At 46.2% G+C, this 24,044-nt stretch overlaps 1 pseudogene; it reads left to right on the top strand.

Moving 5' to 3' along the window:
* The window catches only part of LOC124035457, a 108,144-nt pseudogene that overhangs the window by 41,366 nt on the left and 42,734 nt on the right, over nucleotides 1-24,044 (top strand).

The raw sequence follows: 24,044 nt of genomic DNA, 5'->3' as shown, positions 1-24,044 counted from the left end.
AGGGGTGAGTCAAGCTGTTGGGGGTCAGGGGTGAGTCAAGCTGCTGGGGGTCAGGGGTGAGTCAAGCCGCTGGGGGTCAGAGGGGGTCAAGCCGCTGGGGGGTCAGAGGTAAGTCAAGCCGCTGGGGGTCAGAGGGGGTCGAGCCGCTGGGGGGTCAGAGGTGAGTCAAGCCGCTGGGGGGTCAGAGGTGAGTCGAGCCGTTGGGGGGTCAGAGGTGAGTCAAGCCGCTGGGGGTCAGAGGTGAGTCAAGCCGCTGGGGGGCCAATAGGCTGTACCCTTACAGTTTAGACAGTAACCAATAGGCTGTACCCTGACAGTTTAGACAGTAGCCAATAGGCTGTACTCTGACAGTTTAGACAGTAGCCAATAGGCTGTACCCTGACAGTTTAGACAGTAGCCAATAGGCTGTACCCTGACAGTTTAGACAGTAGCCAATAGGCTGTACCCTGACAGTTTAGACAGTAGCCAATAGGCTGTACCCTGACAGTGTAGACAGTAGCCAATAAGCTGTACCCTGACAGTTTAGACAGTAGCCAATAGGCTGTATCCTGACAGTTTAGACAGTAGCCAATAGGCTGTATCCTGACAGTTTAGACAGTAACCAATAGGCTGTACCCTGACAGTTTAGACAGTAACCAATAGGCTGTACCCTGACAGTGTAGACAGTAGCCAATAGGCTGTATGTAAAATATGTCTCTGTGTGTTCAGACCAGAAGGTTCAGGCAGGTCTGATGTCTCTCTGTGTTCAGACCAGAAGGTTCAGGCAGGTCTGATGTGCCTCTGTGTTCAGACCAGAAGGTTCAGGCAGGTCTGATGTCTCTCTGTGTTCAGACCAGAAGGTTCAGGCAGGTCTGATGTGTCTCTGTGTTCAGACCAGAAGGTTCAGGCAGGTCTGATGTGTCTCTGTGTGTTCAGACCAGAAGGTTCAGGCAGGTCTGATGTGTCTCTGTGTTCAGACCAGAAGGTTCAGGCAGGTCAGATGTGTCTCTGTGTTCAGACCAGAAGGTTCAGGCAGGTCTGATGTCTCTCCCTGTTCAGACCAGAAGGTTCAGGCAGGTCTGATGTCTCTCTCTGTTCAGACCAGAAGGTTCAGGCAGGTCTGATGTGTCTCTGTGTTCAGACCAGAAGGTTCAGGCAGGTCTGATGTGTCTCTGTGTGTTCAGACCAGAAGGTTCAGGCAGGTCTGATGTGTCTCTGTGTTCAGACCAGAAGGTTCAGGCAGGTCTGATGTGTCTCTGTGTTCAGACCAGAAGGTTCAGGCAGGTCTGATGTGTCTCTGTGTTCAGACCAGAAGGTTCAGGCAGGTCTGATGTGTCTCTGTGTTCAGACCAGAAGGTTCAGGCAGGTCTGATGTGTCTCTGTGTTCAGACCAGAAGGTTCAGGCAGGTCTGATGTCTCTGTGTGTTCAGACCAGAAGGTTCAGGCAGGTCTGATGTGTCTCTGTGTTCAGACCAGAAGGTTCAGGCAGGTCTGTGTCTCTGTGTGTTCAGACCAGAAGGTTCAGGCAGGTCTGATGTGTCTCTGTGTTCAGACCAGAAGGTTCAGGCAGGTCTGATGTCTCTCTGTGTTCAGACCAGAAGGTTCAGGCAGGTCTGATGTGTCTCTGTGTTCAGACCAGAAGGTTCAGGCAGGTCTGATGTCTCTGTGTGTTCAGACCAGAAGGTTCAGGCAGGTCTGATGTGTCTCTGTGTTCAGACCAGTAGGTTCAGGCAGGTCTGATGTGTCTCTGTGTTCAGACCAGAAGGTTCAGGCAGGTCTGATGTCTCTCTGTGTTCAGACCAGAAGGTTCAGGCAGGTCTGATGTGTCTCTGTGTTCAGACCAGAAGGTTCAGGCAGGTCTGATGTTTACATTTACATTTAAGTCATTTAGCAGACGCTCTTATCCAGAGCGACTTACAAATTGGTGCATTCACCTTATGACATCCAGTGGGACAGTCACTTACCAATAGTGCATCTAAAACTTAGGGGGGGTGGGGTGAGAGGGATTACTTATCCTATCCTAGGTATTCCTTAAAGAGGTGGGGTTTCAGGTGTCTCCGGAAGGTGGTGATTGACTCCGCTGTCCTGGCGTCGTGAGGGAGTTTGTTCCACCATTGGGGGGCCAGGGCAGCGAACAGTTTTGACTGGGCTGAGCGGGAGCTGTACTTCCTCAGTGGTAGGGAGGCGAGCAGGCCAGAGGTGGATGAACGCAGTGCCCTTGTTTGGGTGTAGGGCCTGATCAGAGCCTGGAGGTACTGAGGAGCCGTTCCCCTCACAGCTCCGTAGGCAAGCACCATGGTCTTGTAGCGGATGCGAGCTTCAACTGGAAGCCAGTGGAGAGAGCGGAGGAGCGGGGTGACGTGAGAGAACTTGGGAAGGTTGAACACCAGACGGGCTGCGGCGTTCTGGATGAGTTGAAGGGGTTTAATGGCACAGGCAGGGAGCCCAGCCAACAGCGAGTTGCAGTAATCCAGACGGGAGATGACAAGTGCCTGGATGAGGACCTGCGCCGCTTCCTGTGTGAGGCAGGGTCGTACTCTGCGGATGTTTTAGAGCATGAACCTACAGGAACGGGCCACCGCCTTGATGTTGGTTGAGAACGACAGGGTGTTGTCCAGGATCACGCCAAGGTTCTTGGCGCTCTGGGAGGAGGACACAATGGAGTTGTCAACCGTGATGGCGAGATCATGGAACGGGCAGTCCTTCCCCGGGAGGAAGAGCAGCTCCGTCTTGCCGAGGTTCAGCTTGAGGTGGTGATCCGTCATCCACACTGATATGTCTGCCAGACATGCAGAGATGCGATTCGCCACCTGGTCATCAGAAGGGGGAAAGGAGAAGATTAATTGTGTGTCGTCTGCATAGCAATGATAAGAGAGACCATGTGAGGTTATGACAGAGCCAAGTGACTTGGTGTATAGCGAGAATAGGAGAGGGCCAAGAACAGAGCCCTGGGGACACCAGTGGTGAGAGCGCGTGGTGAGGAGACAGATTCTCGCCACGCCACCTGGTAGGAGCGACCTGACAGGTAGGACGCAATCCAAGCGTGGGCCGCGCCGGAGATGCCCAACTCGGAGAGGGTGGAGAGGAGGATCTGATGGTTCACAGTATCGAAGGCAGCCGATAGATCTAGAAGGATGAGAGCAGAGGAGAGAGAGTTAGCTTTAGCAGTGCGGAGCGCCTCCGTGATACAGAGGAGAGCAGTCTCAGTTGAATGACTAGTCTTGAAACCTGACTGATTTGGATCAAGAAGGTCATTCAGAGAGAGATAGCGGGAGAGCTGGCCAAGGACGGCACGTTCAAGAGTTTTGGAGAGAAAAGAAAGAAGGGATACTGGTCTGTAATTGTTGACATCGGAGGGATCGAGTGTAGGTTTTTTCAGAAGGGGTGCAACTCTCGCTCTCTTGAAGATGGAAGGGATGTAGCCAGCGGTCAGGGATGAGTTGATGAGCGAGGTGAGGTAAGGGAGAAGGTCTCCGGAAATGGTCTGGAGAAGAGAGGAGGGGATAGGGTCAAGCGGGCAGGTTGTTGGGCGGCCGGCCGTCACAAGACGCGAGATTTCATCTGGAGAGAGGGGAGAAAGAGGTCAGAGCACAGGGTATGGCAGTGTGAGCAGAACCAGCGGTGTCGTTTGACTTAGCAAACGAGGATCGGATGTCGTCGACCTTCTTTTCAAAATGGTTGACGAAGTCATCTGCAGAGAGGGAGGAGGGGGAGGGGGCGGAGGATTCAGGAGGGAGGAGAAGGTGGCAAAGAGCTTCCTAGGGTTAGAGGCAGATGCTTGGAATTTAGCGTGGTAGAAAGTGGCTTTAGCAGCAGAGACAGAGGAGGAAAATGTAGAGAGGAGGGAGTGAAAGGATGCCAGGTCCGCAGGGAGGCGAGTTTTCCTCCATTTCCGCTCGGCTGCCCGGAGCCCTGTTCTGTGAGCTCGCAATGAGTCATCGAGCCACGGAGCGGGAGGGGAGGACCGAGCCGGCCTGGAGGATAGGGGACATAGAGAGTCAAGGGATGCAGAGAGGGAGGAGAGGAGGGTTGAGGAGGCAGAATCAGGAGATAGGTGGGAGAAGGTTTGAGCGGAGGGAAGAGATGATAGGATGGAAGAGGAGAGAGTAGCGGGGGAGAGAGAGCGAAGGTTGGGACGGCGCGATACCATCCGAGTAGGGGCAGTGTGGGAGGTGTTGGATGAGAGCGAGAGGGAAAAGGATACAAGGCAGTGGTCGGAGACTTGGAGGGGAGTTGCAATGAGGTTAGTGGAAGAACAGCATCTAGTAAAGATGAGGTCGAGCGTATTGCCTGCCTTGTGAGTAGGGGGGGAAGGTGAGAGGGTGAGGTCAAAAGAGGAGAGGAGTGGAAAGGAGGCAGAGAGGAATGAGTCAAAGGTAGACGTGGGGAGGTTAAAGTCGCCCAGAACTGTGAGAGGTGAGCCGTCCTCAGGAAAGGAGCTTATCAAGGCATCAAGCTCATTGATGAACTCTCCGAGGGAACCTGGAGGGCGATAAATGATAAGGATGTTAAGCTTGAAAGGGCTAGTAACTGTGACAGCATGGAATTCAAAGGAGGCGATAGACAGATGGGTAAGGGGAGAAAGAGAGAATGACCACTTGGGAGAGATGAGGATCCCGGTGCCACCACCCCGCTGACCAGACGCTCTCGGGGTGTGCGAGAACACGTGGGCGGACGAAGAGAGAGCAGTAGGAGTAGCAGTGTTGTCTGTGGTGATCCATGTTTCCGTCAGTGCCAAGAAGTCGAGGGACTGGAGGGAGGCATAGGCTGAGATGAACTCTGCCTTGTTGACCGCAGATTGGCAGTTCCAGAGGCTACCGGAGACCTGGAACTCCACGTGGGTCGTGCGCGCTGGGACCACCAGAGTAGGATGGCCGCGGTCACGCGGTGAGGAGCGTTTGTATGGTCTGTGCAGAGAGGAGAGAACAGGGATAAACAGACACATAGTTGACAGGCTACAGAAGAGGCTACGCTAATGCAAAGGAGATTGGAATGACAAGTGGACTACACGTCTCGAATGTTCAGAAAGTTAAGCTACGTAGCAAGAATCTTATTGACTAAAATGATTAAAATGATACAGTACTGCTGAAGTAGGCCAGCTGGCAGTGGGTGCGTTGTTGACACTACACTAATCAAGTCGTTCCGTTGAGTGTAATAGTTTCTGCAGTGTTGCTATTCGGGGCTAGCAGGCTAGCTAGCAGTGTTGTTTACGTTACGTTGCTAAAAGAACGACAATAGATGGCTAGCGAACCTAGAAAATCGCTCTAGACTACACAATTATCTTTGATACAAAGACGGCTATGTAGCTAGCTAAGTAGCTAGCTACGATCAAACAAATCAAACCGTTGTACTGTAATGAAATGAAGTGAAAATGTGATACTACCTGTGAATGCGACCGGGTAGTTGAGTTCTATACAGAAGACGTTGGCTAGCGTTGGCTAGCTAGCAGAGTCACCTACGTTAAGGACGACAAATAGCTGGCTAGCTAACCTCGGTAAATGGCTAGCTAACCTCGGTAAATTAAGATAATCACTCTAAGACTACACACTCTAAACCTAAACAACACAATTATCTTGGATACGATGATACGAAGACAGCAAAGACAGCTATGTAGCTAGCTAACACTAAACTAATCAAGTCGTTCAGTTGAGTGTAATAGTTTCTCCAGTGCAGCTAATCAGTGGACGTTAGCTAGCTGGCTAGTGAAGACTACGTTAGGACGGCGAAATACGATAATTACGCAATTATCTTTGATACAAAGACGGCTATGTAGCTAGCTGAGAAGAAATTGCTAAGATAAGACAAATCAAACCGTTGTGATATAATGAAATATAATGAAAAAGTTATACTACCCGTGGGAGCGAAGTGCAGATGCGACCACTCGCTCCAACCGGAACTGAAAAACTGATGTGTCTCTGTGTTCAGACAGGTCTGATGTGTCTCTGTGTGTTCAGACCAGAAGGTTCAGGCAGGTCTGATGTCTCTCTGTGTTCAGACCAGAAGGTTCAGGCAGGTCTGATGTGTCTCTGTGTGTTCAGACCAGAAGGTTCAGGCAGGTCTGATGTCTCTGTGTTCAGACCAGAAGGTTCAGGCAGGTCTGATGTGTCTCTCTGTGTTCAGACCAGAAGGTTCAGGCAGGTCTGATGGAGTTCCTGTTGTTTGGAGCGCTGATCTCTGCGGTGGACCCAGTGGCGGTGTTGGCCGTGTTCGAGGAGGTTCAAGTCAACGAGACCCTCTTCATCATCGTCTTCGGAGAGTCCCTGCTCAACGACGCCGTTACCGTGGTGAGTCAGCTGTAACTCGGATGACAGACGCACAGATTACACTTTTACTCTCTCACACACACACACACACACACACACACACACACACACACACACACACACACACACACACACACACACACACACACACACACACACACACACACACACACACACACACACACACACACACACACACACACACACACCTTACTAACTAACACGCACACATACACACACACATACACACACACATACACACACACATACACACACACATACACACACACATACACACACACATACACACACACATACACACACACACACACACACACACACACACACACACACACACATACACACACACATACACACACACACACACACACACACATACACACACACACACACACACCTTACTAACTGACACACACACACACACACACACACACACACACACACACACACACACACACACACACACACACACACACACACACACACACACACACACACACACACACACACACACACACACACACCTCACTAACTGACACAAACACACACACACCTCACTAACTCACACACACACACACATACACACCTCACGAACTAACACACACACACACACACACACACACACACACACACACACACACACACACACACACACACACACACACACACACACACACACACACACACACACACACACACACACACCCGCGCTGGCTCACGTTCAAACAATGAAGCCCCAAAGCAACAGACAAACTGACATACTGGTTGATTCCTCCCCCTGCTGGGACAGGAGGGTTTTACAGACAGGTAACCATAGAGACAGGATGCTTTGAAGGTGAGTGGAGGGGGGGGGGGGGGGGGGGCGGGCTGAAGAGACCAGCTTCACTAGTCTCAATCTGCATTCCAAAATGACACCCTATTCCTCTGGTCTATAGTAGTACCACTATATAGGGAATAGGGCTCTGGTCTATAGTAGTACCACTATATAGGGAATAGGGCTCTGGTCTATAGTAGTACCACTATATAGGGAATAGGGCTCTGGTCTATAGTAGTACCACTATATAGGGAATAGGGCTCTGGTCTATAGTAGTACCACTATATAGGGAATAGGGCTCTGGTCTATAGTAGTACCACTATATAGGGCTCTGGTCTATAGTAGTACCACTATATAGGGAATAGGGCTCTGGTCTATAGTAGTACCACTATATAGGGAATAGGGCTCTGGTCTATAGTAGTACCACTATATAGGGAATAGGGCCCTGGTCTATAGTAGTACCACTATATAGGGAATAGGGCTCTGGTCTATAGTAGTACCACTATATAGGGAATAGGGCTCTGGTCTATAGTAGTGTACTATATAGGGAATAGGGCTCTGATCTATAGTAGTACCACTATATAGGGAATAGGGCTCTGGTCTATAGTAGTACCACTATATAGGGAATAGGGCTCTGGTCTATAGTAGTACCACTATATAGGGAATAGGGCTCTGATCTATAGTAGTACCACTATATAGGGAATAGGGCTCTGGTCTATAGTAGTACCACTATATAGGGAATAGGGCTCTGGTCTATAGTAGTACCACTATATAGGGAATAGGGCTCTGGTCTATAGTAGTACCACTATATAGGAATAGGGCTCTGGTCTATAGTAGTACCACTATATAGGGAATAGGGCTCTGGTCTATAGTAGTACCACTATATAGGGAATAGGGCTCTGGTCTATAGTAGTACCACTATATAGGGAATAGGGCTCTGGTCTATAGTAGTACCACTATATAGGGAATAGGGCTCTGATCTATAGTAGTACCACTATATAGGGAATAGGGCTCTGGTCTATAGTAGTACCACTATATAGGGAATAGGGCTCTGATCTATAGTAGTACCACTATATAGGGAATAGGGCTCTGGTCTATAGTAGTACCACTATATAGGGAATAGGGCTCTGGTCTATAGTAGTACCACTATATAGGGAATAGGGCTCTGGTCTATAGTAGTACCACTATATAGGGAATAGGGCTCTGGTCTATAGTAGTACCACTATATAGGGAATAGGGCTCTGGTCTATAGTAGTACCACTATATAGGGAATAGGGTTCTGGTCTATAGTAGTACCACTATATAGGGAACAGGGCTCTGGTCTATAGTAGTACCACTATATAGGGAATAGGGCTCTGGTCTATAGTAGTACCACTATATAGGGCTCTGGTCTATAGTAGTACCACTATATAGGGAATAGGGCTCTGGTCTATAGTAGTACCACTATATAGGGAATAGGGTTCTGGTCTATAGTAGTACCACTATATAGGGAATAGGGCTCTGGTCTATAGTAGTACCATTATATAGGGAATAGGGCTCTGGTCTATAGTAGTACCACTATATAGGGAATAGGGCTCTGGTCTATAGTAGTACCACTATATAGGGAATAGGGCTCTGGTCTATAGTAGTACCACTATATAGGGAATAGGGCTCTGGTCTATAGTAGTACCACTATATAGGAATAGGGCTCTGGTCTATAGTAGTACCACTATATAGGGAATAGGGCTCTGGTCTATAGTAGTACCACTATATAGGGAATAGGGCTCTGGTCTATAGTAGTACCACTATATAGGAATAGGGCTCTGATCTATAGTAGTACCACTATATAGGAATAGGGCTCTGGTCTATAGTAGTACCACTATATAGGGAATAGGGCTCTGGTCTATAGTAGTACCACTATATAGGGAATAGGGCTCTGGTCTATAGTAGTACCACTATATAGGGAATAGGGCTCTGGTCTATAGTAGTACCACTATATAGGGAATAGGGCTCTGGTCTATAGTAGTACCACTATATAGGGAATAGGGCTCTGGTCTATAGTAGTACCACTATATAGGGAATAGGGCTCTGGTCTATAGTAGTACCACTATATAGGGAATAGGGCTCTGATCTATAGTAGTACCACTATATAGGAATAGGGCTCTGGTCTATAGTAGTACCACTATATAGGGAATAGGGCTCTGATCTATAGTAGTACCACTATATAGGGAATAGGGCTCTGGTCTATAGTAGTACCACTATATAGGGAATAGGGCTCTGGTCTATAGTAGTACCACTATATAGGGAATAGGGCTCTGGTCTATAGTAGTACCACTATATAGGGAATAGGGCTCTGGTCTATAGTAGTACCACTATATAGGGAATAGGGCTCTGGTCTATAGTAGTACCACTATATAGGGAATAGGGTTCTGGTCTATAGTAGTACCACTATATAGGGAACAGGGCTCTGGTCTATAGTAGTACCACTATATAGGGAATAGGGCTCTGGTCTATAGTAGTACCACTATATAGGGCTCTGGTCTATAGTAGTACCACTATATAGGGAATAGGGCTCTGGTCTATAGTAGTACCACTATATAGGAATAGGGTTCTGGTCTATAGTAGTACCACTATATAGGGAATAGGGCTCTGGTCTATAGTAGTACCATTATATAGGGAATAGGGCTCTGGTCTATAGTAGTACCACTATATAGGGAATAGGGCTCTGGTCTATAGTAGTACCACTATATAGGAATAGGGCTCTGGTCTATAGTAGTACCACTATATAGGGAATAGGGCTCTGGTCTATAGTAGTACCACTATATAGGGAATAGGGCTCTGGTCTATAGTAGTACCACTATATAGGGAATAGGGCTCTGGTCTATAGTAGTACCACTATATAGGGAATATGGCTCTGGTCTATAGTAGTACCACTATATAGGGAATAGGGCTCTGGTCTATAGTAGTACCACTATATAGGGAATAGGGCTCTGGTCTATAGTAGTACCACTATATAGGGAATAGGGCTCTGGTCTATAGTAGTACCACTATATAGGGAATAGGGCTCTGGTCTATAGTAGTACCACTATATAGGGAATAGGGCTCTGGTCTATAGTAGTACCACTATATAGGGAATAGGGCTCTGGTCTATAGTAGTACCACTATATAGAGAATAGGGCTCTGGTCTATAGTAGTACCACTATATAGGGAATAGGGCTCTGGTCTATAGTAGTACCACTATATAGGGAATAGGGCTCTGGTCTATAGTAGTACCACTATATAGGGAATAGGGCTCTGGTCTATAGTAGTACCACTATATAGGGAATAGGGCTCTGGTCTATAGTAGTACCACTATATAGGGAATAGGGCTCTGGTCTATAGTAGTACCACTATATAGGGAATAGGGCTCTGGTCTATAGTAGTACCACTATATAGGAATAGGGCTCTGGTCTATAGTAGTACCACTATATAGGGAATAGGGCTCTGATCTATAGTAGTACCACTATATAGGGAATAGGGCTCTGGTCTATAGTAGTACCACTATATAGGGAATAGGGCTCTGGTCTATAGTAGTACCACTATATAGGGAATAGGGCTCTGGTCTATAGTAGTACCACTATATAGGGAATAGGGCTCTGGTCTATAGTAGTACCACTATATAGGGAATAGGGCTCTGGTCTATAGTAGTACCACTATATAGGGAATAGGGCTCTGGTCTATAGTAGTACCACTATATAGGGAATAGGGCTCTGGTCTATAGTAGTACCACTATATAGGGAATAGGGCTCTGGTCTATAGTAGTACCACTATATAGGGAATAGGGCTCTGGTCTATAGTAGTACCACTATATAGGAATAGGGCTCTGATCTATAGTAGTACCACTATATAGGGAATAGGGCTCTGGTCTATAGTAGTACCACTATATAGGGAATAGGGCTCTGGTCTATAGTAGTACCACTATATAGGGAATAGGGCTCTGGTCTATAGTAGTACCACTATATAGGGAATAGGGCTCTGGTCTATAGTAGTACCACTATATAGGGAATAGGGCTCTGGTCTATAGTAGTACCACTATATAGGGAATAGGGTTCTGGTCTATAGTAGTACCACTATATAGGGAACAGGGCTCTGGTCTATAGTAGTACCACTATATAGGGAATAGGGCTCTGGTCTATAGTAGTACCACTATATAGGGCTCTGGTCTATAGTAGTACCACTATATAGGGAATAGGGCTCTGGTCTATAGTAGTACCACTATATAGGGAATAGGGTTCTGGTCTATAGTAGTACCACTATATAGGGAATAGGGCTCTGGTCTATAGTAGTACCATTATATAGGGAATAGGGCTCTGGTCTATAGTAGTACCACTATATAGGGAATAGGGCTCTGGTCTATAGTAGTACCACTATATAGGGAATAGGGCTCTGGTCTATAGTAGTACCACTATATAGGGAATAGGGCTCTGGTCTATAGTAGTACCACTATATAGGGAATAGGGCTCTGGTCTATAGTAGTACCACTATATAGGGAATAGGGCTCTGGTCTATAGTAGTACCACTATATAGGGAATATGGCTCTGGTCTATAGTAGTACCACTATATAGGGAATAGGGCTCTGGTCTATAGTAGTACCACTATATAGGGAATAGGGCTCTGGTCTATAGTAGTACCACTATATAGGGAATAGGGCTCTGGTCTATAGTAGTACCACTATATAGGGAATAGGGCTCTGGTCTATAGTAGTACCACTATATAGGGAATAGGGCTCTGGTCTATAGTAGTACCACTATATAGGGAATAGGGCTCTGGTCTATAGTAGTACCACTATATAGAGAATAGGGCTCTGGTCTATAGTAGTACCACTATATAGGGAATAGGGCTCTGGTCTATAGTAGTACCACTATATAGGGAATAGGGCTCTGGTCTATAGTAGTACCACTATATAGGGAATAGGGCTCTGGTCTATAGTAGTACCACTATATAGGGAATAGGGCTCTGGTCTATAGTAGTACCACTATATAGGGAATAGGGCTCTGATCTATAGTAGTACCACTATATAGGGAATAGGGCTCTGGTCTATAGTAGTACCACTATATAGGGAATAGGGCTCTGGTCTATAGTAGTACCACTATATAGGGAATAGGGCTCTGGTCTATAGTAGTACCACTATATAGGGAATAGGGCTCTGGTCTATAGTAGTACCACTATATAGGGAATAGGGCTCTGGTCTATAGTAGTACCACTATATAGGGAATAGGGCTCTGGTCTATAGTAGTACCACTATATAGGAATAGGGCTCTGGTCTATAGTAGTACCACTATATAGGGAATAGGGCTCTGATCTATAGTAGTACCACTATATAGGGAATAGGGCTCTGGTCTATAGTAGTACCACTATATAGGGAATAGGGCTCTGATCTATAGTAGTACCACTATATAGGGAATAGGGCTCTGGTCTATAGTAGTACCACTATATAGGGAATAGGGCTCTGGTCTATAGTAGTACCACTATATAGGGAATAGGGCTCTGGTCTATAGTAGTACCACTATATAGGGAATAGGGCTCTGGTCTATAGTAGTACCACTATATAGGAATAGGGCTCTGGTCTATAGTAGTACCACTATATAGGGAATAGGGTTCTGGTCTATAGTAGTACCACTATATAGGGAACAGGGCTCTGGTCTATAGTAGTACCACTATATAGGGAATAGGGCTCTGGTCTATAGTAGTACCACTATATAGGGCTCTGGTCTATAGTAGTACCACTATATAGGGAATAGGGCTCTGGTCTATAGTAGTACCACTATATAGGGAATAGGGTTCTGGTCTATAGTAGTACCACTATATAGGGAATAGGGCTCTGGTCTATAGTAGTACCATTATATAGGGAATAGGGCTCTGGTCTATAGTAGTACCACTATATAGGGAATAGGGCTCTGGTCTATAGTAGTACCACTATATAGGGAATAGGGCTCTGGTCTATAGTAGTACCACTATATAGGGAATAGGGCTCTGGTCTATAGTAGTACCACTATATAGGGAATAGGGCTCTGGTCTATAGTAGTACCACTATATAGGAATAGGGCTCTGGTCTATAGTAGTACCACTATATAGGGAATATGGCTCTGGTCTATAGTAGTACCACTATATAGGGAATAGGGCTCTGGTCTATAGTAGTACCACTATATAGGGAATAGGGCTCTGGTCTATAGTAGTACCACTATATAGGGAATAGGGCTCTGGTCTATAGTAGTACCACTATATAGGAATAGGGCTCTGGTCTATAGTAGTACCACTATATAGGGAATAGGGCTCTGGTCTATAGTAGTACCACTATATAGGGAATAGGGCTCTGGTCTATAGTAGTACCACTATATAGAGAATAGGGCTCTGGTCTATAGTAGTACCACTATATAGGGAATAGGGCTCTGGTCTATAGTAGTACCACTATATAGGGAATAGGGCTCTGGTCTATAGTAGTACCACTATATAGGGAATAGGGCTCTGGTCTATAGTAGTACCACTATATAGGGAATAGGGCTCTGGTCTATAGTAGTACCACTATATAGGGAATAGGGCTCTGGTCTATAGTAGTACCACTATATAGGGAATAGGGCTCTGGTCTATAGTAGTACCACTATATAGGGAATAGGGCTCTGGTCTATAGTAGTACCACTATATAGGGAATAGGGCTCTGATCTATAGTAGTACCACTATATAGGGAATAGGGCTCTGGTCTATAGTAGTACCACTATATAGGGAATAGGGCTCTGGTCTATAGTAGTACCACTATATAGGGAATAGGGCTCTGGTCTATAGTAGTACCACTATATAGGGAATAGGGCTCTGGTCTATAGTAGTACCACTATATAGGGAATAGGGCTCTGGTCTATAGTAGTACCACTATATAGGGAATAGGGCTCTGGTCTATAGTAGTACCACTATATAGGGAATAGGGCTCTGGTCTATAGTAGTACCACTATATAGGGAATAGGGCTCTGGTCTATAGTAGTACCACTATATAGGGAATAGGGCTCTGGTCTATAGTAGTACCACTATATAGGGAATAGGGCTCTGATCTATAGTAGTACCACTATATAGGGAATAGGGCTCTGGTCTATAGTAGTACCACTATATAGGGAATAGGGCTCTGGTCTATAGTAGTACCACTATATAGGGAATAGGGCTCTGGTCTATAGTAGTACCACTATATAGGGAATAGGGCTCTGGTCTATAGTAGTACCACTATATAGGAATAGGGCTCTGGTCTATAGTAGTACCACTATATAGGGAATAGGGTTCTGGTCTATAGTAGTACCACTATATAGGGAACAGGGCTCTGGTCTATAGTAGTACCACTATATAGGGAATAGGGCTCTGGTCTATAGTAGTACCACTATATAGGGCTCTGGTCTATAGTAGTACCACTATATAGGGAATAGGGCTCTGGTCTATAGTAGTACCACTATATAGGGAATAGGGTTCTGGTCTATAGTAGTACCACTATATAGGGAATAGGGCTCTGGTCTATAGTAGTACCATTATATAGGGAATAGGGCTCTGGTCTATAGTAGTACCACTATATAGGGAATAGGGCTCTGGTCTATAGTAGTACCACTATATAGGGAATAGGGCTCTGGTCTATAGTAGTACCACTATATAGGGAATAGGGCTCTGGTCTATAGTAGTACCACTATATAGGGAATAGGGCTCTGGTCTATAGTAGTACCACTATATAGGGAATAGGGCTCTGGTCTATAGTAGTACCACTATATAGGGAATATGGCTCTGGTCTATAGTAGTACCACTATATAGGGAATAGGGCTCTGGTCTATAGTAGTACCACTATATAGGGAATAGGGCTCTGGTCTATAGTAGTACCACTATATAGGGAATAGGGCTCTGGTCTATAGTAGTACCACTATATAGGGAATAGGGCTCTGGTCTATAGTAGTACCACTATATAGGGAATAGGGCTCTGGTCTATAGTAGTACCACTATATAGGGAATAGGGCTCTGGTCTATAGTAGTACCACTATATAGAGAATAGGGCTCTGGTCTATAGTAGTACCACTATATAGGGAATAGGGCTCTGGTCTATAGTAGTACCACTATATAGGGAATAGGGCTCTGGTCTATAGTAGTACCACTATATAGGGAATAGGGCTCTGGTCTATAGTAGTACCACTATATAGGGAATAGGGCTCTGGTCTATAGTAGTACCACTATATAGGGAATAGGGCTCTGGTCTATAGTAGTACCACTATATAGGGAATAGGGCTCTGGTCTATAGTAGTACCACTATATAGGGAATAGGGCTCTGGTCTATAGTAGTACCACTATATAGGGAATAGGGCTCTGGTCTATAGTAGTACCACTATATAGGGAATAGGGCTCTGGTCTATAGTAGTACCACTATATAGGGAATAGGGCTCTGGTCTATAGTAGTACCACTATATAGGGAATAGGGCTCTGGTCTATAGTAGTACCACTATATAGGGAATAGGGCTCTGGTCTATAGTAGTACCACTATATAGGGAATAGGGCTCTGGTCTATAGTAGTACCACTATATAGGGAATAGGGCTCTGGTCTATAGTAGTACCACTATATAGGGAATAGGGCTCTGGTCTATAGTAGTACCACTATATAGGGAATAGGGCTCTGGTCTATAGTAGTACCACTATATAGGGAATAGGGCTCTGGTCTATAGTAGGACCACTATATAGGGAACAGGGCTCTGGTCTATAGTAGTACCACTATATAGGGAATAGGGCTCTGGTCTATAGTAGTACCACTATATAGGGAATAGGGCTCTGGTCTATAGTAGTACCACTATATAGGGAATAGGGCTCTGGTCTATAGTAGTAGTCTGTGTTCAGGCTCTGTTGAGATGTTCAGGGTGATGAACGGAAATGAAGACAGTCTGTCTCTCTCTCTCTCTCTCTCTGTCTCTCTGTCTCTCTGTCTCTCTGTCTCTCTGTCTCTCTGTCTCTCTGTCTCTCTGTCTCTCTGTCTCTCTGTCTCTCTGTCTCTCTGTCTCTCTCTCTCTCTCTCTCTCTCTCTCTCTCTCTCTCTCTCTCTCTCTCTCTCTCTCTCTCTCTCTCTCTCTCTCTCTCTCTCTCTCTCTGTCTCTGTCTCTGTCCCCCTCTCTTCTCTCTCTTCTCTCTCTCTCTCTCCCCCTCTCTTCTCTCTCTCTCTCTCTCTCTCTCTCTCTCCCCCTCTCTTCTCTCTCTCTCTCTCTCTCCCCTCTCTTCTCTCTCTCTCTCTCTCTCTCTCTCTCTCTCTCTCTCTCTCTCTCTCTCTCTCTCTCTCTCTCTCTCTCTCTCCTCTCTTCTCTCTCTCTCTCTCCCCCCTCTTCTCTCCCCCTCTCTCCCCCTCTCTCTCTCTCTCTGTCTCTCTCTCTCTCTCTCTGTCTCTCTGTCTCTCTCTGTCTCTCTGTCTCTCTTCTCCTCACCCTCTCTGTCTCTCTTCTCTCTCCCCTCTCTTATAGAACTCCCCCTCTCATTTCTCTGTTTGGAACACCAACCCACTAAACCTGCCACAACAAGCTCCTTTTGTTTATATGAATTTTGAAAGTACCCAGGATTTAGAACACCAACACTTACCCTCACGATCACGCCCAGCAGCCCTTATTAAAACACACCTCACAACACTATATAGAACACCAACACTATATAGAACACCTACACTATATAGAACACCTACACTATATAGAACATCAGCACTATATAGAACACCAACACTACACCAACACCTATATAGAACACCTACACTATATAGAACACCAACACTAACACTATATAGAACACCAACACCTACACTATATAGAACACCTACACTATATAGAACACCAACACTATATAGAACACCAACACTATATAGAACACCAACACTATATAGAACACCAACACTATATAGAACACCTACACTATATAGAACACCAACACTATATAGAACACCAACACTATATAGAACACCAACACTATATAGAACACCAACACTATATAGAACACCAACACTATATAGAACACCAACACTCTATAGAACACCAACACTCTATAGAACACCAACACTATATAGAACACCAGCACCAACACTATATAGAACACCTACACATATAGAACACCAACACTATATAGAACACCAACACTATATAGAACACCAACACTATATAGAACACCAGCACTATATAGAACACCAGCACTATATAGAACACCAGCACTATATAGAACACCAACACTATATAGAACACCTACACTATATAGAACACCTACACTATATAGAACACCAACACTCTATAGAACACCAACACTCTATAGAACACTAACACTATATAGAACACCAACACTATATAGAACACCAACACTATATAGAACACCAACACTCTATAGAACACCAACACTATATAGAACACTAACGCTATATAGAACACCAACACTATATAGAACACCAACGCTATATAGAACACCAACACTATATGGAACACCAACCGTACTCCGTTTCCCTCCTCCCCCCTAGGTCTGGTAAACCGTACTCCTTTCCCCCGCCCAGGTCTGGTAAACCGTACTCCGTTTCCCCCAGGTCTGGTAAACCGCACTCCGTCCCCCCAGGTCTGGTAAACCGTACTCCGTTTCCCCCAGGTCTGGTAAACCGTAAACTCCGTTTCCCCCAGGTCTGGTAAACCGTACTCCGTTTCCCCCAGGTCTGGTAAACCCTTCCCCCAGGTCTGGTAAACCGTTTCCCCCCAGGTCTGGTAAACCGTACTCCTTTCCCCCAGGTCTGGTAAACCGTACTCCGTTTCCCCCCCCCCCAGGTCTGGTAAACCGTACTCCTTCCCCCCCCAGGTCTGGTAAACCGTACTCCTCCCCCCAGGTCTGGTAAACCGTCCTTCCCCCCAGGTCTCCTTCCCCCCCCAGGTCTGGTAAACCGTACTCCTTCCCCCCAGGTCTGGTAAACCGTACTCCTTCCCCCCAGGTCTGGTAAACCGTACTCCTTACCCCCCAGGTCTGGTAAACCGTACTCTTCCCCCCAGGTTCCCCCCCCCAGGTCTGGTAAACTGTACTCCTTCCCCCAGGTCCCCACCCCAGGTCTGGTAAACCGTACTCCTTCCCCCAGGTCTGGTTCCCCCCAGGTCTGGTAAACCGTACTCCTTCCCCCCAGGTCTGGTAAACCGTCCGTTACTCCCCCCCCCCCCAGGTCTGGTAAACCGTACTCCCCCCCCAGGTCTGGTAAACCGTACTCCCCCAGTTTCCCCCCCCCCAGGTCTGGTAAACCGTACTCCCCCCCCCAGGTCTGGTAAACCGTACTCCTTCCCCCAGGTCTGGTAAACCGTACTCCGTTTCCCCCAGGTCTGGTAAACCGTACTCCTTCCCCCAGGTCTGGTAAACCGTACTCCTCCCCCCCAGGTCTGGTAAACCGTACTCCGTTTCCCCCCCCAGGTCTGGTAAACCGTACTCCTTCCCCCCCCCAGGTCTGGTAAACCGTACTCCGGTCTAAACCCCCCCCCCCAGGTCTGGTAAACCGTACTTCCCCCAGGTTCCCCCCCCCCAGGTCTGGTAAACCGTACTCCTTCCCCCCAGGTCTGGTAAACCGTACTCCTTCCCCCCCAGGTCTGGTAAACCGTACTCCTTCCCCCCCAGGTCTGGTAAACCGTACTCCTTCCCCCCAGGTCTGGTAAACCGTACTCCTTCCCCCCAGGTCTGGTAAACTGTACTCCTTCCCCCCCCAGGTCTGGTAAACCGTACTCCTTCCCCCCCAGGTCTGGTAAACCGTACTCCTTCCCCCCAGGTCTGGTAAACCGTACTCCTTCCCCCAGGTCTGGTAAACCGTACTCCGTTCCCCCAGGTCTGGTAAACTGTACTCCTTCCCCCCCCCCAGGTCTGGTAAACCGTACTTCCCCCCAGGTTCCCCTCCCCAGGTCTGGTAAACCGTACTCCTTCCCCCCCCCAGGTCTGGTAAACCGTACTCCTTCCCCCCCCCCCCAGGTCTGGTAAACTGTACTCCGCCCCCCAGGTCTCAAGCTCAGGCTTATTTGATGAGAAATGTAAGCAGCTTTGCTCTTGGGTTTCTGTCGTAGTCGGCCGTTAGACACATTAGAATGTCTATTCACGTTGTTGTTGTTGTTGTTGTTGAACACAGTAACATTCTAGTGCTTTAAACAACCTCTCTCATATCTCTTTGTTCTCTGATGTATCAGCCCAACACAGCCGACTTGTTGTCGTTCGGTCTCTCTTTAAGTTTCTATGGTCTTTAACTCTTTTGGTCCCAGTGAGTTGTGAAGTTAACGCCGTCACCCGGAGAGGAGGGCCTCCGTCCCAAATGGAACCCTTGCCCCTTTTGTAGTGCACTACTTTAGACCAGAGCCCTATTCCCTATATAGTGCACTACTTTAGACCAGAGCCCTATGGAACCCTATTCCCTATATAGTGCACTACTTTAGACCAGAGCCCTATTCCCTATATAGTGCACTACTTTAGACCAGAGCCCTATTCCCTATATAGTGCACTACTTTAGACCAGAGCCCTATGGAACCCTATTCCCTATATAGTGCACTACTTTAGACCAGAGCCCTATGGAACCCTATTCCCTATATAGTGCACTACTTTAAACCAGAGCCCTATGGAGCCCTGTTCCCTATATAGTGCACTACTATAGACCAGAGCCCTATTCCCTATATAGTGCACTACTTTAGACCAGAGCTCTATGGAACCCTATTCCCTATATAGTGGTACTACTATAGACCAGAGCCCTATTCCCTATATAGTGCACTACTTTAGACCAGAGCTCTATGGAACCCTATTCCCTATATAGTGCACTACTTTAGACCAGAGCTCTATGGAACCCTATTCCCTATATAGTGCACTACTTTAGACCAGAGCCCTATGGAACCCTATTCCCTATATAGTGCACTACTATAGACCAGATCACTATGGAACCCTATTCCCTATATAGTGCACTACTTTAGACCAGAGCCCTATGGAACCCTATTCACTTTATAGTGCACTACTTTAGACCAGAGCCCTATGGAACCCTATTCACTTTATAGTGCACTACTTTAGACCAGAGCCCTATGGAACCCTATTCCCTATATAGTGGTACCACTATAGACCAGAGCCCTATTCCCTACACAGTGCACTACTTTAGACCAGAGCTCTATGGAACCCTATTCCCTATATATAGTGCACTACTTTAGACCAGAGCCCTATGGCACCCTATTCCCTACATAGTGCACTACTTTAGACGAGAGCCCTATGGAACCCTATTCCCTATATATAGTGCACTACTTTAGACCAGAGCCCTATGGCACCCTATCCCCTTTTTTTAAGTGCACTACTTTTGACCCGAAGTAGTGCACTGACTTTGAAAATAGGGTGCTATTTGGGATCTAACCTAGGATGTCAGGCCCTCTGCTTGTACAGTGTTGCTACTTTGCTTTGTGAGAAGAGAGAGCCAGTCGTATGTTGGTTTACGGGAAGGTTGAACTGCAGAAGAGCCGAGCGCTGACGCCAACCACTGTCGTCTGTATGGATCAACCGTTTCAGAGTAGGAGTGCTGATCCTAGATCCTAGGCTAAACTGATCCTAGATCCTAGGCTAAACTGATCCTAGATCCTAGGCTAAACTGATCCTAGATCCTAGGCTAAACTGATCCTAGATCCTAGGCTAAACTGATCCTAGATCCTAGGCTAAACTGATCCTAAGAGCGTCTGCTAAATGACTTAAATGTAAATGTAAATGTAGATCCTAGGCTAAACTGATCCTAGATCCTAGGCTAAACTGATCCTAGATCCTAGGCTAAACTGATCCTAGATCCTAGGCTAAACTGATCCGAGATCCTAGGCTAAACTGATCCTAAGAGCGTCTGCTAAATGACTTAAATGTAAATGTAAATGTAGATCCTAGACTAAACTTATCCTAGATCCTAGGCTAAACTGATCCTAGATCCTAGGCTAAACTGATCCTAGATCCTAGGCTAAACTGATCCTAGATCCTAGGCTAAACTGATCCTAGATCCTAGGCTAAACTGATCCTAGATCCTAGGCTAAACTGATCCTAGATCCTAGGCTAAACTGAAACTGATCCTAGATCCTAGGCTAAACTGATCCTAGATCCTAGGCTAAACTGATCCTAGATCCTAGGCTAAACTGATCCTAGATCCTAGGCTAAACTGATCCTAGATCAGCACTTGTACTCGGTAGTAGGATGGATTTAACGTTTTCATATAGACTTACAGGTTCCCTCATCGTTCTGTTCTGCAGCTACCTTCTGTCTGTTCCTGGTCTGTTTCTCCACAGCGCTGTACATGGATCAACCGTTTCAGAGTAGGAGTGCTGATCCTAGATCCGAGGCTAAACTGATCTTAGATCGGCACTTGTACTCTGAGATGCTGTGCCAGGCCTTTAATAGTGGATCAGGGTTATAACCAACCCCAGGCCTTTAATAGTGGATCAGGGTTATAACCAGCCTTTAATAGTGGATCAGGGTTATAACCAACCCCAGGCCTTTAATAGTGGATCAGGGTTATAACCAACCCCAGGCCTTTAATAGTGGATCAGGGTTATAACCAACCCCAGGCCTTTAATAGTGGATCAGGGTTATAACCAACCCCAGGCCTTTAATAGTGGATCAGGGTTATAACCAACCCCAGGCCTTTAATAGTGGATCAGGGTTATAACCAACCCCAGGCCTTTAATAGTGGATCAGGGTTATAACCAACCCCAGGCCTTTAATATAACCAACCCCAGTTTAATAGGATCAGGGTTATAACCAGCCTTTAATAGTGGATCAGGGTTATAACCAATCCCAGGCCTTTAATAGTGGATCAGGGTTATAACCAGCCTTTAATAGTGGATCAGGGTTATAACCAGCCCCAGGCCTTTAATAGTGGATCAGGGTTATAACCAGCCTTTAATAGTTGATCAGGGTTATAACCAGCCCCAGGCCTTTAATAGTGGATCAGGGTTATAACCAGTCCCAGGCCTTTAATAGTGGATCAGGGTTATAACCAGTCCCAGGCCTTTAATAGTGGATCAGGGTTATAACCAGTCCCAGGCCTTTAATAGTGGATCAGGGTTATAACCAGTCCCAGGCCTTTAATAGTGGATCAGGGTTATAACCAGTCCCAGGCCTTTAATAGTGGATCAGGGTTATAACCAGTCCCAGGCCTTTAATAGTGGATCAGGGTTATAACCAGTCCCAGGCCTTTAATAGTGGATCAGGGTTATAACCAGTCCCAGGCCTTTAATAGTGGATCAGGGTTATAACCAGTCCCAGGCCTTTAATAGTGGATCAGGGTTATAACCAGTCCCAGGCCTTTAATAGTGGATCAGGGTTATAACCAGTCCCAGGCCTTTAATAGTGGATCAGGGTTATAACCAGCCTTTAATAGTGGATCAGGGTTATAACCAGCCTTTAATAGTGGATCAGGGTTATAACCAACCCCAGGCCTTTAATAGTGGATCAGGGTTATAACCAGCCTTTAATAGTGGATCAGGGTTATAACCAGTCCCAGGCCTTTAATAGTGGATCAGGGTTATAACCAGCCTTTAATAGTAGATCAGGGTTATAACTAGCCTTTAATAGTGGATCAGGGTTATAACCAACCCCAGGACTTTAATAGTAGATCAGGGTTATAACCAGCCCCAGGCCTTTAATAGTGGATCAGGGTTATAACCAACCCCAGGCCTTTAATAGTGGATCAGGGTTATAATCAACCCCAGGCCTTTAATAGTGGATCAGGGTTATAACCAACCCCAGGCCTTTAATAGTGGATCAGGGTTATAACCAGCCTTTAATAGTGGATCAGGGTTATAACCAGCCTTTAATAGTGGATCAGGGTTATAACCAGCCTTTAATAGTGGATCAGGGTTATAACCAGCCTTTAATAGTGGATCAGGGTTATAACCAGCCTTTAATAGTGGATCAGGGTTATAACCAACCCCAGGCCTTTAATAGTGGATCAGGGTTATAACCAACCCCAGGCCTTTAATAGTGGATCAGGGTTATAACCAGCCTTTAATAGAGGATCAGGGTTATAACCAGCCTTTAATAGTGGATCAGGGTTATAACCAGCCCCAGGCCTTTAATAGTAGATCTGGGTTATAACCAGCCTTTAATAGTGGATCAGGGTTATAACCACCCCCAGGCCTTTAATAGTGGATCAGGGTTATAACCAACCCCAGGCCTTTAATAGTGGATCAGGGTTATAACCAGCCTTTAATAGTAGATCAGGGTTATAACCAGCCTTTAATAGTGGATCAGGGTTATAACCAGCCCCAGGTCTTTAATAGTGGATCAGGGTTATAACCAGCCCCAGGCCTTTAATAGTGGATCAGTGTTATAACCAACCTTTAATAGTGGATCAGGGTTATAACCAGCCTTTAATAGTAGATCAGGGTTATAACCAGCCTTTAATAGTGGATCAGGCTATAGCCAGACTTTAATAGTGGATCAGGGTTATAACCAGCTTTTAATAGTGGATCAGGGTTATAACCAGCCTTTAATAGTGGATCAGGGTTATAACCAGCCTTTAATAGTGGATCAGGGTTATAACCAGCCTTTAATAGTGGATCAGGGTTATAACCAACCCCAGGCCTTTACATTTACATTTACATTTAAGTCATTTAGCAGACGCTCTTATCCAGAGCGACTTACAAACTTTAATAGTGGATCAGGGTTATAACCAGCCTTTAATAGTGGATCAGGGTTATAATCAACCCCAGGCCTTTAATAGTGGATCAGGGTTATAACCAGCCCCAGGCCTTTAATAGTGGATCAGGGTTATAACCAGTCTTTAATCGTAGATCAGGGTTATAACCAGCCTTTAATAGTGGATCAGGGTTATAACCAACCCCAGGCCTTTAATAGTAGATCAGGGTTATAACCAGCCCCAGTCTTTAATAGTGGATCAGGGTTATAACCAGCCTTTAATAGTGGATCAGGGTTATAACCAACTCCAGGCCTTTAATAGTGGATCAGGGTTATAACCA

Source organism: Oncorhynchus gorbuscha, linkage group LG05, assembly GCF_021184085.1.
Source record: "Oncorhynchus gorbuscha isolate QuinsamMale2020 ecotype Even-year linkage group LG05, OgorEven_v1.0, whole genome shotgun sequence".
In the NCBI taxonomy this organism is placed as follows: Eukaryota; Metazoa; Chordata; class Actinopteri; order Salmoniformes; family Salmonidae; genus Oncorhynchus; species Oncorhynchus gorbuscha.
This window is presented reverse-complemented; position numbering and strand designations above follow the sequence as displayed.